Source organism: Scophthalmus maximus, chromosome 22, assembly GCF_022379125.1.
Source record: "Scophthalmus maximus strain ysfricsl-2021 chromosome 22, ASM2237912v1, whole genome shotgun sequence".
Classification (NCBI taxonomy): Eukaryota; Metazoa; Chordata; class Actinopteri; order Pleuronectiformes; family Scophthalmidae; genus Scophthalmus; species Scophthalmus maximus.
In genome coordinates, this window is record NC_061536.1 from 6,127,344 (window position 1) to 6,146,393 (window position 19,050).

A 19,050-nucleotide genomic window follows, 5' to 3' on the forward strand; every position below is an offset into this window, starting at 1 on the left:
CCAGGCCCCGCTGATGAGCGCCAGGCTCTCCCAGGATCCTCCTGGAGCTTCCCCAGATGGCCCGCAGAACTCCTACCCATCGCTGGACTGCCGTCGCTGCCAGGCCCATGCTCACTCGCAGGGCACACAGACTGGGGACTTGGCACATCCCTCTCTCCCAGGACAAAAGAGGCAACTTTTGGAGGTCATCGGAGGGTTGTTGGACCAGCTGTACGTTTACCAAACATTGGCTTTACATTTTTCATTTTCATGTATCTGGCAAGATGTTGCAAAAATCTGAAAAAATGTATTGTTACATTTTAATCTGCATTTAATATCTTACATTGTGCAACAGTGGCATATGCTCATTGTCCCATATCATTGAGCAAACCAATGCCTGTAATGAAACTTTATAGTCAAAGACAAGAATGCAGAGTATGGAGTTCCAGCAGGTTTGTACTGTTCTTACTATTGACAGTTCAGGTCAGGGAAAAGATGCAAATGATGCTGCAGATGTAAATACACTGAGAACGAAACAGTAGAGTGGATATGCAATACAGTTTCTGTTATGTGATGGAGAATCCAAAGTATTAGTATCACCCAAGTGTATATCTAGAGTCTGTGAAAAATAGTCACTATGGATAGTGGGAGAAATAACTTTCAAGAGAGAAAAAAAAGAATCTATTTCCTGTGATTATGAGAAAACAATATGATAAAGTTCATCTCAAATTTTGCATGCCATGATTAACTGTAATTCAAGTCTTTTACTGTAAATAAAAAATCATTTGGGCCTAAAATCTGTTTTTAGTCTAGAAATCTGCCCTAAAGCCCCTCCCCTTGTGCCAAGGTGACATTCAGTTGTCACCTGTCCTGACTGCCGCATTCCCAAAATAAGCCATCATGCCTCTACAAACCATGCAACCAGTGTGTGTTTGGCAACTTTTTTCCAGATAAGAATTTTAATTTTATTTTATTAGAACTCCAAATGTGGTGTCAGGAGAAAATGGGAGGAGATGAAGATACGGAGCTGAATTAAATGATACGGAAATTAGAATGGGCATAAATGACTTGGTGAGGGTGAAGGACAGAATAAATTGGATTGGACTGATTCTGGAGCCAGCAGATAAAAATCCAGCAGGGATAAAAGAGGCCCATCTCTGCCGTCACATGGAACAATAAGTGCGTGTGTGTGTGTGTGTATGTGTGTGTGTGTACACAACCAAAATACATCCATTTGTTCATCATTAATAGATTCTCTCCACTTGCTGCCTCTCTTTCTCTCTCTGTCTTTCACACACACACACACACACACACACACACACACACACATACACACACACACACACACACACACACACGCAGGCATACAAGAATACCTTAACATCTTGACATGCTGGTGTGGTGACCTTGCTGTCCTGGACACTTTTCCTGTTGTTGTGTTCCTGTTGAGGTGGTGTGTGTGTGTGTGTGTGTGTGTGCGTGCGTGCGTGCGTGCGTGCGTGTGTGTGTGTGGGTGTGAGTGTGTTGCAGGATGTGTCGCTGCGATGAAAGACAATTTCTGCATGATGTGGTCTCTGAGAGCCACCATTCCATTTCCTCCAGCTGGAGGGGTTGGAGTCCAAACCCAGGCCCGTTCTGGTCTCACCTGTTGGAAAGCCTCTGTCCACACTTTTGTCTTTCCCTGTGAGTGTTTCTCTCTCAGAGTTTTTGTGTTTATCCCCCAAGCACACCATGCCCAAATAGTGAGGAGAAGATGGGTAAGACAGGAAAAACAACAGAATGATAGGTTAAGAGGGAATATGACAGGGGGGGGGGGTTCTCTCTTGGGAAAAAAAAAGAAAACGCAGCAAAAAAGAGAATGAAAGAGAGCCACAGAAGGGTCCAGATCAAGAAGGCTACTGAGAGAGCATCCAGGGACACACTCAAAGACATGCCCTGAGGGAAGTAGAGGAAGAGAGGAGGACGGAGTGTGTGTATGTGTGGGGGGTGGGGGGTGGGGGAACTTATCAAGCACCTGAGCGCAGACAAAGAGAATGACTTCTACCCGTGCAGCCTAAAATTGTTTTCCCAACTGTTGATAGGGGAGTTGACAGACGTGCGGGACGTGTTTGAAGGCAGGGGGAGCAACAGGGAGCGTGACAGTGGCTCAGGCCCCAAATGGCTCTGATCCGCCAAAGCGTCCGGGGGAAAAAGACCAAGGGTGTTGTTGTGTTGCTCAGCTCACCTCGACGCACTTTCACTAAGGGACACAGGTTCTTAGCTTTGCGTGTCAATATGTGCAACACGTGGCGCGGACTCACATGGTGTCTCAAAACCATTGCAGGAGGAACAACAACAAAAAAATAGTTTTCCAAGCGTGAGAGAGTGTGCGGACTGTGAAAACGACTCGGGGAAAAATGAGATGTATTGCTTTTCTTTTCAAACCCTGCTCCTCGTCAAGTGATGGCAGGCAGTGCTTGTATTCGCCCTCATCGGGGTATGGTAGAGTCAACTGCATATTGGACTGTACCGACTTTTCAGTCCAGGTCTGTCTATGCCTTTTGGACTCTTGCCTCTTCTTTTGGAAATGTATGTATGCAGGTCAGGTTGAGGCAGGTTGGCCACTGCTCCATTTTGCATTGAGTCTAAAAACAGCAGTTTATTGCTCTCATTTGATCTTCTCCTGAGCGAACATGTTAGATCCTCCTCATACTGTATCCTGCAGTCTGCACATATTTTGCACATACCAGATGTGATAGAAATTAAGGAAAAATGCACGAACGAGGGAGTCCGAGCACGAACCCCTGTTGGAAAAGCTGGAATGGCGTGAAAGTCAGATGACCTCTACAAGTTCATCAACGCACCCCTCGGTGCCGAGACCTCCAGAGCGAAACGAGAGCGGCGCCTGGTGAGTTGCTTTAATTACGTCTCTCCCTCCCTTGCCTCTAATACCTTTATTTCATTATTCCTGATCTGATTCATATGCATAGTGCAGACATAATTTCCGATTTGAAATTCTTTCTTATCTGTCGTGGCGGGGACTACCCCTGCATGACTGCATCCAAAATCAATTACCTTGCCTGGTCCCCTGGCGAGCGTTCGGCGAGGCACAGTGTGGCACCTCGCGCAGGCTCCACCACAAACTTTTAACCTTAAAGACGACGTTGTTTTGCCACTTTGAAGGGCATCTCTGATAGTGGGGTGATGCGGTGTTTTTATGGATGAGCGGATTGCTGTATCACTTCAAAACATTCCCTCATTCGAATCACTCACTGCGGAAGATGGTTTGAGGGAGTTATTCTTTGTCATGTCAGTCGGGTTGGAACACGGACAAGAAGTGAATGCAAAACTCGACTTTTCATGGCCCCGAGTTGCCATCCGTCCTCCACAAGATCTGTGCCGTCAGAGAAGCCGTCTGCTTTCCCCTCGAAACACCGACCTCTGTCTGGCAACTCGCGTCGTCGTAAGGCATCTTGCCATCATACTTACGGGAGGCTAACACCTGTGTTAAACAAACATCCCCAAAGATGTCTGGCTATTCATTTGCAGGAACTTGTTGTTATGGATCCATTATGGAAAGCGCCCAATGCACCCGGGTGTAATGACACAGCCGATGCTTGCTGTAAAACAGTGGCATATGGCTAAACTACACAACATTAAACATTTTGGAGACGGTGCCTCCCTGGTGCCTAAATAACACAGTGTTTTGGCAAATAAAACATCATGCGGTGTGACTGACTTATGGACTTGTGTACCAAGCTGAGCGTCTTTACCGAGACAAACAAAGCAGCACAAGGAAAGAGAGCAATCTGCATGCAAACGTGCAAAAATACACACATGTCACATGTGAGTAACATTAATTATTTTTTTAAACAACATATAATTACGCTATAAACACATATAGATGTTTAATGACATCTATCTATCCATCAACTTAACCCTAAATCTTTTGCCAGTGTACTAAGCAGAACAGATAGATAGATCTGGTTGTTTTGCATTTGATTGTCCTGTGAATAGCGACACACACACACACACACACACACACACACACACACACACACACACGCATGCCAGCACAAGACATTTCTAATTCAGATGTCAGATCATCTCTACCGACTCCTTCCAATACGCGATTTCCCTTCTTCCTACATGTAAGTCCCCACTCGGCCCCTGAGAACGAGCCACGACCCCTGCCGAGCCAACTTGTCTGTTTTCAGTCATTACCCCGATGCAAAGTCAAAGGTTACACCCTCAGGGTCAACATCCTCCTGACACGACAGCTTGTGAAGACAGACACGCTGTTCACCCAAATGTATTTGACCCAATATCTCATATTCAACCCGCTGAGGACAATTTCTTTTGGATTTCAGCGCCAGCTTCAGATTTCACTCGACAAGCTTTACAATTTGCCGGGTAATCCCTCGGTGCAGCCACCGTCCGACCGAAGCAGGACAGAGCGACTCACAATCGTGCCGAGGCGGACGCAATCTCCGTGTTCTGGGGACGCGCGCGGCACAAAAAGGTCTCATGAACCTTTGAGGAAGCTGCAACAGTAGTTGGAATAAATGTAGCATGAACTTTTTTAAACATATACTCATGTACAGAATGTCTGTGTGTGTGTGTGTGTGTGTGTGTGTGTGTGTGTGTGTGTGATCCCACACAAACACTGTCTGCAGCCAATCATCAGCTTGCATCACGACTGTGCATTTCGCCGTGGTCTCGCAGCCCGCCTCTGCATCTGCATCTACTTCTCTGTGCCAGCAGGTAAACCCCCCTCAGTCATGCAGCTCCAGCCATTTCTGTGTGATTGATGTGAGTGCTTAGCTCGGCGACAGAGGTCACAGTGCCTGGGAGATTGTTTTAGCCCTACCTGCGCCCCTTTTCCACTTCTGTCTCTTTTCTTTTTTCTCTCTCTCCCACCTGGAGTGTCGTGAACCCTCTCCACACTCCACCACCTAATTATATCCTGGACGTGTAAATGTATTCATATTCATGAAGGCACAGATGCTAAATTAACTGTGGCAGGGACACGTCGCACTGTGCCGACTGCACAATCTGCTTCCCCCACTTACAGAAGGGAGGGAGGGAGGGAGGGAGGGAGGGAGGGAAGGTGTGTTGTAGCTGGAGGAGACGGGGGAGAGAGAGGGAGTTAAACAAAGAAGGGAAGACGAGGAGGAAAAGAGACAAACAAAGCAGGAAGGAGAAGAGGACGACAAGGTGTTGGAGAGGAGGTGCAGAGAATACCAGAAGAGTGCGAGGAAGGGGTGAGGCGGCCGCACTCCCGCGGTGTCACGAGGTCAGAGCCACGGCACGCGGCTGGTCAGAGTCACTAACTAAACCTCTGCAGTGCCTTCGAGTCACCTGAGATGTCACCATCACCGATCCCCGCCCAATGCCCCCCCGCCATGCCCCTGCCATCCTGGAGTGAGCGTGCTCAGCTGGTCACATGGGCCCCTGCCGCCATGAGTGACAAATCCAAAAGCCAGAGTGCATAAAAACTCGGAGCCGGCGGCGGCAGAACGGCGCGCGGGGAACACAGGGGCAGATGGAGGGAGGTGCAGCGGTGCGCGGCGAACAGATGGCCGATCCGAACTTGATATATGAAATTAATAACGTTTCGCAAATAGAATTCAGAAACGGGAATACATTACCTGAATTTTAATAACTAGGTTTTCTTCTCTCTTTTTTCGCGGAGTGGGGGGTAGAGGAGAACATTTGCATGTCAATGAGAGGACATGTGGGGGCAAACAAATATGCAACCTGTCCAAATCTAATGGTGAATCAGACGATAAAAGGTAAATGGTGGTCCAAGTCATTGTCACATTGTTATTTGCTGGAATTTAATACATTTGGTAACTTTGTTTGAGCAAAAAGAACATTTTATTTCCAACCCAACTATGAAAATGAGTGAATTCTAGAAAAGTAGGGAAAAGTTGAACTTTGAAGTAAACTTTTGCTCCACTGCCTGAATGATGAATAAAAAAAATTGCCTTGAACCTAATGTCGACTGGCTGACTTTCACATTGCTGCATGAGGTCTCTCATTCACGTAGTTTCAGAAATTGAATTTTTGTGAGAGGCTTGGCTTCTTCAACAAAGAGTGTTATTCACTGCGTCTTGGATTTGCTCCCACCAAAAACAGAACCATGCATAAACACAGACCTACAGTAGTATGAAGTACACTCTTCTGACACAGTGGTTATTCAGTTGCAGAGCCTATTCAGTTACATGCAAGGTTTTTTTTCTTTCTTCTCCCCTTTAGCTCAGTGGGACTGTGATGAAAGAAAAATGACAGTGAAATCAAAATCAACCATAATTTCATTTTGCAGAAATAGTTAAATCGACATTTCTGTGTATTGGTGCGTCAATGGAACTGAACATTTCTACAAGCCACATGCGCGATTACAAAAAACAAATGTAGATTTGGATTTACATGTAGTATCTGCTGTCTTCTTCTTATTTGTATTAGGTCATTTGAAAACGTACAGGAGGGGGAAGACAACAGCAATTAAGAACGGTGCCAATAAATCGTCCATAACGGAGCAAAACTAGTGCCTGGTGTTTTGAGAAATGTGCAGATTTGCTCTGTATCACTCTAATATCTGTAAAAGGAAATATGAAGCTATGCAGCCAGCAGTCTCTCAGCTTTTCTCTGCCAATTGTTTGGCAACCTCGTGGTGAGATTTCCCCTTTTCTAGCCTGGAAATATTCAAGCTCAAAATATAAAACTGGTGAGCTTCGGAGGTGGCTACCTGTTTCCCACCTCTGCCATTCTTTATGCCGAGCTAAGCTAAAGAATGCTGCAGGCTGCAGCTTCATAATTAAATGACAGGTATGGCAATGGTATCAATCTTGTGAACATAGTCCCAAAAGTGTTAATCTATTCCTTCTAACGCATTTGAGAGGACATTAACTTGAGGGTCTTTCGTCTGGAGACAGAATAGATTGTAGTGTGGAATGGATGCTTTACTGCTGTGGTCATACCAAGCCTAGACTAGACAATTTCTTTACCAATATCTATGGTTTAAAAAAAAAGGAATTAACTCAATTTAGTTCTATTTGTAAATATCCTATAAAGTTGTAAATGAAACTTTTGCGTTTTGTAGTTGAATAAATTATCGTATGAATAACAAACAGCGCAGTGGTGCGTATACTTTAATCATGCCGAGTCGAGATTTTCATAACTATAAAATAAACTTTGCAGGAAGGAGCCTGTAGCTCAATAATGCAGGGGTAGGATTTCGGGGGCGCTGCAGATTGCCAATTTTTCAGCCGTGGGAAATTTTGCCAGTTGAGTAGTCAGTGCAAATAATAGGCTTCAAGTAAAGAAAAATGACTTTTAAAATGTTTGTTAGCAGGACTGTATATTTTCATAGCCTCGAAGAGACGCGAGTGTATTCAGGGGATTGTGGATGCCACACGCAGCACTTGTGTGAGACTATACGTCTGCTCTCTCCCTCTCGCTGCTAAATAATCCCAGATCTCAAGCAGGAAACTATGGCTCATGGGTAAAAAATGAGAAATGAGCGGCATATGTTTGGATCTGCGTCAGTTTGCCTCGTCTCCACTTCTCTGGTGCGATGCATAAATGAACAGAAGTGTCGTCTTCACGCGTGGTGACTGAGACGATTCGAACAAACACATGACAAACGGCTCGCAAATATGAGCGGATTTTGTTCACATACGGAGACGATGTCATCTCCCGTCGTACCGTACCGTAGACTTGATAAGGAATTATCATTCATGATTCTGGGAAATCAACATATTCAATGTTTCAGTCTTCTTTCCGTGCGTCACAGGACCATGTCTTGGGGTCATTTGAGAAGAAGTCAACAGTGTTGATGGTAGATGTCTGACAAACTGCTGAAACTGATGAATATGCAGCACAAAGCTGGTGACAGTGATACTGTACCCCTGCAATATGTAGTGGGAGTGGTAGCATGAGAAACTTGGAACGGGTTCAGGCACACAGTCTGTTCACCTTCATGGGCAAAATGACAGATGGCCTCGCTTTCTGCAGTGGAGCATAGCAGTGCAAAAACTGCTGCAGCATGTCGCGAAGAAGAAGTTCGGATGTGTGGGAGTTTTTGACAAGCTCTGGTCTACAGCAGTGGGCACATATGCAGACATTTACACCTGTGCATGAATTCACACACAGACTTTGAGTAAATCCTCAATGAAGAGAGTGTGTTTTCCCTCCAAAACCAATTGCTGATGCAAAATGCATTAGCTTTGCAGTGTCATTAACAGCGGCGGCGAGGGGAGTCGGGAGCTTCAAGGTACGTCTCAATCCACGGGGGTACACGACCCCTGCAAAAACAGAAGGCAGAAGTTGGCGAGGCGTTGTGCACATGGAGAGTGTTACTTACTGGTTATTGTGGTGGTCATACTGTGTCCCGTATGGCAGCGTATAAACGAACAGCATGCAAACACCTTCTGTCCAAACATCTGCGACAGGCACATTTTTAGGCTTCCTTCCAAAAACTAAAAAAAGATGGAGGCAGGAGGAAAAAATAACCCTTTCTGGCTGCTTGGATCGGCTCACTCGATCTCATTCTGCTGGCTGATTACGCTCTTGTTTTGTTTTGTTTTTTGTTCTTTTTTGTCATTCAAGCATCTTTGCAATTCCTGAATAAGGAATAAGCAGAGTTTTCAAGGATGTTTTGAAGACTGAGGAAGAGCTGATAAAACACCTGCAGACAGACTTTGCATTCATTGTCTCTTTGGAAAGACTGAACAATTTCATTTTGCTTTGAAATAAACATAAAGGTAAATGCAAAGTAGCCTCATTGCAATTTATTTCCCTCTAAAAAGTCACATTTATTTCAATGGAAATTAAGGAAATAATTTTCTGGTTGGTTGTTGTTGTTTTGTTGGTCCTTGTTTACTTCCTCTAGCTTCTGTATTAAACAATGCATACCTCCAATGCAGTTAAGTGTTTTTGCTAGTCACTGAATATGTTTTTCATCCACGAGTTACATGACCTGGCCAATTCTGTATACACAAGTACTTGGCACGACCATACATAGCTGGCCAAGGAGGCGCCTGTTATAAAAATACACAAGTGGAAGCTCGGCTGCAGAGACTCCGCTGCTCCTTCTCAGGGCATCACGTCATGCATTCCTTCTGTTTTCACTCATTTTCCAACATTTTTTTGCCGCCGAAGCTTTGCCCCCTGAACACGACTTATAAAAGACATCCAGTGTCAGCCAATTATTTTGGACTTTGATGGTCATAAATCAAGGCTGACCAATAAAAACGAAGACAGCCAAGTATAATGTTCGTGTGTGACTCCAACTGGATTGTAAATGAAGCCAGATGGGCTGGGAGAGCGCCACTGAACAGAGCTGGATCCCATCACTAAATGGCTGCGTGTGTTTTCCCCTCGTGCACAAATTACGGCATCACCTCATTCGGTGGCATAAATCAAAGCCCAAGCTGTGATATGTGCAGGGCATCTCTCCATCTCATTACAAAAATAAATTTTCTGGCAGCCATGGTGGTGCGAGTCCCGTTTGAACGGCTGATATTACCACCATCGGCGCCTTTGTAGCTGCTTTTATTTTGAAGCAATTTCGAGGGCCACTCATGTGATTTCAGGCAAGCTGAGGCATTCCTGGAGATGAAACAGAACCTGGGAGTGTTACCTCGTAGGGGATCTCTGGACACTTATTGAGGAGGACTGATGTGTTTGGATCTGGGGGGTGGGGGGGGGGGGGCCGAGGACGAGTCAGGCAGACACCAGTGAAAGAGAGCAGGAGGCAGAGATACATCTCGTAGGAAGCACAATAGGCAGAGTTGGACAGTGACAAGGAAAAGGGACAGGAGTGACAGATATGAATAGACAGATGTATGTGGGTAGACAGACACGCGGGCAGACAGTGATGGAGTTCTTTGGAAGCGTTCTGAGGCAGACTTACTGAGCTCTATATTTTCCAGACACACAATGCTGACCTTCACTCGTCTGCTGTTACTTCCATTGTAGAGCGAAGAAACAGGCCCCGCTGAAAGCCTGGCTTTCTCATTCAGTGATAAGACAGGTCCCCCCCCCCATTTTTTAACGAAGAATGGTTTCTCTGCAAACCTCTCTTCCTCGTCCAGAATATTATAAGGGCTGTTTAAGATCATTTTTGCACTTGTACGCCCCTGCTCAAAGAGAATGTGACAAAAAATAACAGCTCCGGGTGGATTTATAGTATATGAAAGAGTTTTTCATATGGTATTCATGAATTTCTGAGGTCAGGGAGGCATGCCCAAGCTAAACAAGAATCCCCACTTCACGGCGCTAGACTACTTCATCAGCCTGTAATGAAACAACACGGGTTGAAAGATCGTCCTTTCTGCGGAGAATGATTCATGGGAGCGGTGAACAGCCTGACCTGTTATGCTTTCTGCATTTTGCTCGCTGAAGGGGAAATACTCTGAAACTGGCACCTGATAAAAGGAAGCTTTCGGTTGATATTTTGGTCTGCCGTTTGAAATTGAAGGTCGTCGATACGGGTCTGCGAAACATGTTGGAGGGGTGAGCGCTTGCAAGGTTGCTGACAAAGTTGGTCAGCTGTCAGTCAAAGCCGGCAAAAAAACAGATCTATGACATTATGCAGGCGGCGGGTGGCGAGCGAGCGGCGGAGGAGCCTCAGGCAACTTTCTCTCTGTCTCCATCCCACTTAGCTCAGATGAACTCTCTTTCCTCTGGGAACTGATTAGTGAATACACAGCCGATTGGTCAGTCCCATTTGTGATCAATATGCTGTATGACACCACAGTGTGTTTTAGTCAAAGACAAAATATTTAGTCTTGGGGGACATGCGAGTCTTCAAACTGTTCTGAAACCTTAACATGGAACTTTGATTGCTCTTTTTAAATCAAAGACTGTCTAACCTTCCTGAGCTGTATTCATGTGCTGTCCAGTCAGAGAGGCATTCTGCATTCAGATGAGAATGAGAATGTGAATACGACCTGCGCTGCAGACTGCAGCCTCGGTCCTTGCCGTCGGAGTCCAGACTAACCTTTCACCATTTTTAGCGGGACTGTCTGCCTGGTGTTGTGTGGGAAAACCTCTTGCAGCCCACAGCCATGAGCCATACCAGGCACGCTCTCTGCCGCGACACACACATCATCTGTTACACACTCCAGGAATTGTCGAGGTGCGCAACAGCCAGCGTCGAGCTGCAGACAAGTCATACATCTTCTGTGTTTCGCTTGGAGGAAGTGGTGAGGGCAAATGTAGAGAATGTGTGAGCCTGTGTTGGTATTTGTGTGGACGTTGAGGAATGTTTTATTCCCCCCCCGGCATACACGTACATGGATGTCTGCGTGCATCTGCCAACAGTCATCCCCATGTCTCAAACAAAAGAGCCCATTGGTCATGTGGAAAAAACGAGGACTCAAAGCGGAGAGGACCTGGATCTTATCAGTCAGCGGTTTAACACTGGCCAGACCACTGCCCGCTAACTCCAGGCAGCAAATTAGGGGCTGGGAGCCGCCGACTGCACTTGTGACAGGGACATGATGGAGAGCAGGCGGGCTGGGCCGCTTCACAGCTCGCATGGACCATGATAGGAGAGGAATGCTCCCTGCGCACAGCCAGAATAAGCAGCAGAGAAGTCGAGGCTCGTACTGGTGCTGTTTTCACATTAGAAGTTCTTTTAGAAACGATCCTCACACACAAACACAATTTATAATACGGGACACTTTCATTAGTTCATGCGACATAATCCTGTCCCATCCTGCTGATGGCTAATTATTTTCATTTTCATTTTGATTGATTTTTTTTTTGTAGGAGTAATAATAGGTAATTTAATAGATAAAATTTTTAAAAAAGCTTATTACTTGTTTAGGAAATTCAAATTTCTGTGCTTGTAAATTTTCAAATGAGACCTTGCGTAGGTTTTTGTTGAGGAATCACAGCTATTTTGAAATAATTGTTTTGCTCTAATTCACATATACATTAAAAGATTAAATAAATAAATAAAGATAAAGCAGTGTGTAAGGACAAATCTCCCCCTGTTGTCTGTACTTTTCACTGCGACAATGTCTGACTCTGTCGTCCTGGGAATGAAGTTCACAGCTACACAGACACAAAGAGATGTCAGCCCAAACACTTACAGTGCTTTTCTTTTATTTGAACGACATGTGAATGGGGATTTACATATATGCATTCACACTTTAAGAAGAAAAAATGAGAAAAAAAGAAAAAGTTCTGTCTGTAGTGTGGGATTTCTGTGTGTTTCGGTGTGGATGTGTGAAACAGTAGCCTGGGGGGTGAGTTCCTCCAGATAAATGAGGATAGCAAGAAGAAGAAGAAGAGAATAGAGAAAAGAAGAGAAAGGAAGAGGAGGAAGAGAGAGAGAGAGAGAGAGAAAGAAGAGAGAACGATTTTTCCTCTCGATCTTTGCTGCTATTACCTTGTCTTTTTTTGGTTCTTTTTCTCTCCCTGCCTCCCTTTTGCCCTTTTCACTTTCTCATGCTCTGTCTGTCTCAGTTTCCCCTTCACTGAAACACACACACACACACACACACACACACACACACACATTTAGTAATGGGTACATTACATATATTGTAAAAAAAGAAGACAACTGAATCGCTCTGTTGTTTCTACAGGTTGAAAACATCCGTCACTGGTCATCTGTTAAACACCTTGACTAATCCATGGAGTTTGGCAGGTTGCCACCATCGTTGTCAACAGGTCTGGCAAAACATTGAAAAATTATGGCCAGCACAATACTCTCTTTCATTTCTTTCCTTGACCATCTCAGATCTGTAAATGAGTGATTTTCTTTTCCGTTCAGTTTTCCCTGTGCCAGTTTGAATGTCTGAGGAATCCCTTCGCTGTTAATCATTCGCCATTTGAAACCACTTGTCTCTGTTGAAATATGACCTGCCCTTTTGAAACGAGAGAGCAATGGACAGCATTAGCTTGCTCTCGTGAAAAATCGAGACATTAACTTCCTGCTTGCCAAGAAGAATAAAAAATGCTCAAGGGATTTTTTTACTCCCACGAAATGTTTGCACGCCCAACACAGCGTCCCTGGAGTTGTATTTCACACAATAGAGTGATGTTGCTGTTTTTTGCTTTGTCCTTTTGGGTCGTTTTATTCAAACAGCTGGTTCTCGAATAATTCAGATGTTTACCAAGACATCGCAGACATACAGACTCACATGCACTCCTGGCGGGGCACACCCTGAACAGGTCACCAGCCTATCGCAGGGCCTAAAGGAATTGTAGTCGTGTTAAAATCTACTCGCGCTAAAGTAATTCAGTGGTTTAAATGTCCTCCCAGGTAAAATTCACATATTTAAACCCGGATCGATCAATCACCCATTTGATTATAACAAATGACATGATATGGACATATTTGAAACAACGAGGAACTGCCACATTTTACGTAACATTTCCAAACATTTCCAAACAAAACATTTTTACCAGCCACTTTGTCAGCAGGGTGATGAATATGAATCACAATTTTTCTGAGTGATCCTACAATATAAATCCATATGTGGAACTGTGATGCAGTAAGCTCTGTGTATATGGATGTAAATTATAAACGTCTATGGTGACAGGTGGACGGTTATTGTTAGGCAATGTATAAGTCAATGTAATGTCCTCCGGAGTCCTGGAGACATGAGTCTGTGTCCGTGTCCGTGTGTGTGTGTTTGTGCGTGTGTGTTTACTCAGCTCAGCGGGCTTGAGTCCAGCCGTCCCTCATGTGATTCCTCTGTCTCCAGTCCTTATCAACAGCACTTTGTCGTCCCTGCCTCCCTGTCAGTGCAGTGTGTCTGCACCACCTCGCCGCCTGATAGCCAACAGCCACCGAAATACACCTGCATCCTGTCACACGGCTGCTGCCGCTTTCCACTGCTCACAATTCCAGCACACCCCGGCTTCAGACCCCCATTTCTGATCGAATATATTTAATTATACATATCAGGAATTCTATTTAGGGGTTTACTGTGCTTCACTTGTTTGCTGCACTTATGAATTTCAATGTTGTAAATCAACATTGTAGCTCATTGCGTTCACATTCCGCTCACACAGGCGGGATGTTGTGAATCTAATTTTGGGTGGAGAACATCAAATGAATCAAACATGGAAGAATGTTTCTACAAGAGGAAACATATGGCAGCAACAAAGAGGACAAGCGTTACTAGGTTGTGATGAGGACAGTTGGAATAATCTCTAATCTCTAATTTGCATGCAACACCTTCAAACCTCGAGGAGTTCGAGAAATGTATCCCATTTCTCCCGTGTGCTATTAATGACAGATCCACTGTGTTCTGCGTAAGATTCCCAAATCTATCCCACTCGACTTTACTCCAACTGGCCGAATGTTTATCACACTGCTTCTCATTTTAACCTTCTACTGTAACCATTCCCCCCCCCCATATCCCTTCCAACACTCCCCTCTCTAATACACTGTACTGTATATCTTCTCTCAATCCCTTCATCCCAGAAGTGCTTTACCTTTCACCTCCAGACTTGGTCTGGTTTGCATCGAAAGAGTCCGCTGGCACCATATTGACACCGACAAGGCGCGCTTTAAGTTAAGAGGCTGCGGCGGCTGATAACCTGCCCCGAGGCTGCCGCCCTCTTCCACGACCAAACACTCCCTTTGTTTGAGCTCCGGTCGGAGCAGAAACACCGTGCCATACAGTAGGTGCTGTGTCATACAGTAGCTGATCGCAAGCAAATATGGAAAATGAGTCAATGAAGTGGCATAGCTTGTAGCTTTTTCTGTCTGGTCGAAGTTTGTTCCTCCAGGTTATTGTGCAAGATATAAGGGGCTCAGCCTGGTGACAAACGCCACGTGACGCGAGCCTCTGATGATGGCAACAGACAGTACATTGCCATGGGGCCTATTTACAGGCTGCATGGCGTCATGGGTGAAATGGTGATGGAGTGCTGCTTGTACGCGTGTTTGCACAAAGACCAAACAAAGCCCCAGGCAGGGTCAGGTATGCTAGAATGCAATTAAGGTCTAAAGCAATTGTTTCAAAATTGCCACAGGGTGAGGCTGCATAAACAATGACGGAAGAAACAATGGCAAAACGTTAAATATGCACCAATTTTTGGTGTGTCAAAACTTTTCACTCTTTGCACGAGTTCTGCAACAATGATGAATAAACCTCGAGAGGCTACTGACAACATAATACACCCAAAACACTTTCCACAACCCGCCGTCTCTTTAAAATCAATCATCTTCCACAAATCACTCTCTCATGGTTTTCCCATCAACCTTGTGTCCAACTATTTGTCATTCGCTCGAGCGAAAACCCTACGCCGCACAACACAACAGACAGATGCGAGGGGAAGACGGGGAAACACACACGGGAGAGATGTGTGAGCGCTTTAACAGAGCTTGAGGAACAATAGCTTGGTGTCCAGGATGCTGCTCTCTGCCCTCTGCCCCGTCACTGCCAAATTGAAATGGGAGGGAGAGACAGTACAGCAAGTGGTTTGAGGTGTGCGTGTGTTTGTGTGTGTGTGAGGTGGGACAAGCATCTGTGTGTGGGCAGGAGAGAGGGCAAATGCAAGTGCGCTGTGAAAGATGAGCATTTGAATTTCTTTCTTTGTGTTTGTGTGTGCATTTCCTCATATGTGCAAGTGTATCATACGTGTTCGCTGCCCACACATCTGTGTATTTCTGTGTGTGTGTGTCTGTGTGTGTGTGAGCATTGGGCCAACGCTTTTGTACGCTCTGCACCAGCTGTGTGGGCCATGTGGAGGAGGATGTACGCAGGGGTCAGGCGCTGGCAGCTGGCGTGGAGAGAGGGAGTCGAAGCACTGTGTGGAGGCCCAGACATTAAAATATACTTTAACACGCTGGCCAGAGTCGGGTTCGTGTGCGTGCGTGTGTGTGTGTGTGTGTTTGTGTGTGTGTGTGTGTGTGTGTCAGAGAAGAAGAGAAAGCAAGAGGGAGCATGATCGTGTTGTGCAAGTGTCCATGTCTATTAGATCAGATAAGCACATTAACGCATTAGCAACAATGAGAACACACGGTCCCACCTCACAGGAGTTCCTCTCTGTTAATAGTTGTCCCCCCAGAGTCAGTGCACACACACTCAAACATCCACACACACACGCACAGTGTTGAGTTTGTGGCTATATGCAGTCATTAACACCTTCAGCTAGCGTCTGGTTTTCCTCTGACATCACTAATGGTTTTGACCTCTTGGTGCGCAAAGGTCACAGACAAGTCACATGCGTTGTTTCCAGGGGCCACATAACATCAACACGACATGTCTTACAGACGATATTGCCGACCAAATCTTCACTATCCAAGTTATACGAGAGTTATGATAATATATTGACGGACACTCAATGGAGAGTTACTGAACAATTCTGCTGTTTGTTTTGCCGAAGTTCATACAAATTGTTAATGGCAAATTGTTAACTCTTAGTTTTGAGATCACAGCAAAATTAATATGGCAGTCAGAGAGATTTGAACATTGTCAGACAATAATAATAATTTGGATGATAAATAAAAAAACCAAGCAACATCTGCACACGTGATTTGTCAGTGATAGTCGATTATTCCACTGGATCCTTTGGTGCTCAGTACAAATATAGCAAGAAGAAAAAAGAAAAGTTGGTCTGTAAACTGTGATCATGTCAAGGAGTCTGGTCGTCATTTGTGCCAATTCTCTGATTGTTCCTTGTCCCAAAGATTTTTCTTTTTAAAGATGTTGCCAGATCTCAGTTATTAATATGATAAGTACAAAAGTAGTATTACAGGTTTTTTTAAAAGACCCAAATTTAGATGAAATGAAGTTTAACTGATTCTACTGGCACAACTATTTACTGTACATCAATGCCACACACAGAACATGTCTCCTAAACAATGGCTGTTCCTAGGTCTTTGTAGTTTCCCTCTTAGAGTTACATATCACCAATAATGATCAAGAAAATACTTACCACTGCTACATTGATAGCTACAGTTACTGCAACCCCTCAAGTGTCACTCCATACTCTCAATTTTTTTTAATCTCACAAACCGAAGGCCATTCCAATCAAACCACCTCTAATCATTACTGTCAGTGACTCCCCGAGGTGGATGTAATGTGCCTTGCTCCCTGATAAAGCTTCTGTGTGCTGGCAGGTCTAAAAAATATGCTGCAACATCTGTGAAGCTACTCGGGGTCCTAACGTTTCACTCAGCTCCCAGCTAAAGCAAACAAGGGGAAACATATTGGGAAGGAATTAAGGGCAGATTTGAGACAGGCTGTATTGTTAAGCCTTCACCAGTGACTTGTCTGTTTCAGTCAGCGTCTACAGACGGCCTGACCTGGCAACCACTTTATGGACCTGGCAACCTCGGCCTAGATTTGTGAGGTACTGATTTGCAAGGTCTGGAGCTCTAAAATATAGGCCTATAAGGGAAGGCACTTCTTTCTTTTTTTCATGGAGAATTCTCAGACTGCATGTGTTTGACGTTTTTTTACTGACGGATTATTAGAAATGATGGCGAATAAAAAAACAGTGTCAGAGGGACTAAATGTGAAAATTGTAGCGGCCAAATCTTTGCTGTTATCGTTGAATCCGTCAACATGAGTACCACAGGGCACCTCACATTTTCACTCCCATCCCCTCAGGTCGATGTAGGGCCATCACCACTATCCCTCTCACGTCCCTATGCCTACACACACACACACACACACACATGCAATTCCACACAGACCAACAGACAGACGGACACTCGCTCATTTTTTGTTCATTTGCTTGCTGAAAAAACTGAACAGATGATGGCTTCTCCTTTCGGCGCAGTGCCGGTCGTGGTGGCAATGGCGGCGGCTGGCGGCCCCGCGCTCATCATTCCACAAAACCCCAGCCAGATGTCCCCGAGCCTGGGAGGCAGGTGGGCCGGGGCCCCCCTCCGCCGCACCGCGACGGTGCTGGCAGCTCTTCAAACCTGCTGGGTATAACCTTTAATTCACATGCTTTTTCTGGCACGGCGGGCCGAGGGCCTGCCATCTGCCCAGCCTGTTGTGGTATACAGAGAGAGAGAGGAAATGAGAGGAGGAGAGAGAGTGGATATGAGTATGTTCTGTGTCTGTGTGAGTGGTGGGGTGGCGCAGTGAATACCCATATTGCCCAGGCCAGCTCACAGAATATTGTTCTGGTGGTGCATCAGTTTAGACGACCTGCTTGCCCTGTGTGAAGTGCGCCCGCGCGCCCACCCACACGCACGCACACACACACACGCATGCACATACGCACAGTCAGATAGACAGCTTTATTCGCAAAATCCTCTTTACCTAACTACTTCCTATTCAGTGACTGCGACATCGAGATCATGCAGGCCATAAAGACTCAGTATCCAGACTAAATAAGTGGAATTTAATATATGTCCCAATGATGACATAGCACATTAATGCTTCAAACATCAACATCGACACCTTGCGGAACAAACAAGCCAGTGTCCCGTCCGTGCAGATGCTCAACAGATGCAGGGATTTCCACTTGAGTCAAACACAAATTAGATTGCATTACAGTATCCCCTTTCATCTGCGAGTGAGCAGAACCTTTTATTGCCTTTCAGTGCACTCTATCATGGAGGAAGGGCTGCAGTGTTTGGTTCAGAGCAGATGTCATTAATAATCCCCAACATAATGAAACGCAGCTGATCCCTAAGTCATGATACAGTCAACAAACATGGCAACCCTCACCCTGGAGGTGAGCGGGAGAATGAGGCTGCTTGAGTCGTAAACACGAGGAACAAAATAAAAATCATATTACAATGTTTGGAATTATTGCCAGACCGAATTAACTGATAGGATCGATGGGAGAGTGGGGAAACAAATTGAAAGTGTCTTATCTCTTGATGTGGGGTAAATCCCACGGAAATGTTTTTGCACTACATGTTGCCATTTTATTTTTTGTTGATTAAATGTTTCACGAAGGGGTTTGATGTGCGCAGTCTGAAATGGTAACGCAATTTTTACACAGTTAAACCTTTTAGAGGTTACAGTATGAATAACGTCATCCACAACAGCAAAACGAAATGATTCACATCACCTATGATCTACATGAGGTGAACAAGACAAACAGCCACTATATATGAACTTGCAGCTGTTGAACTAAATTACGGTC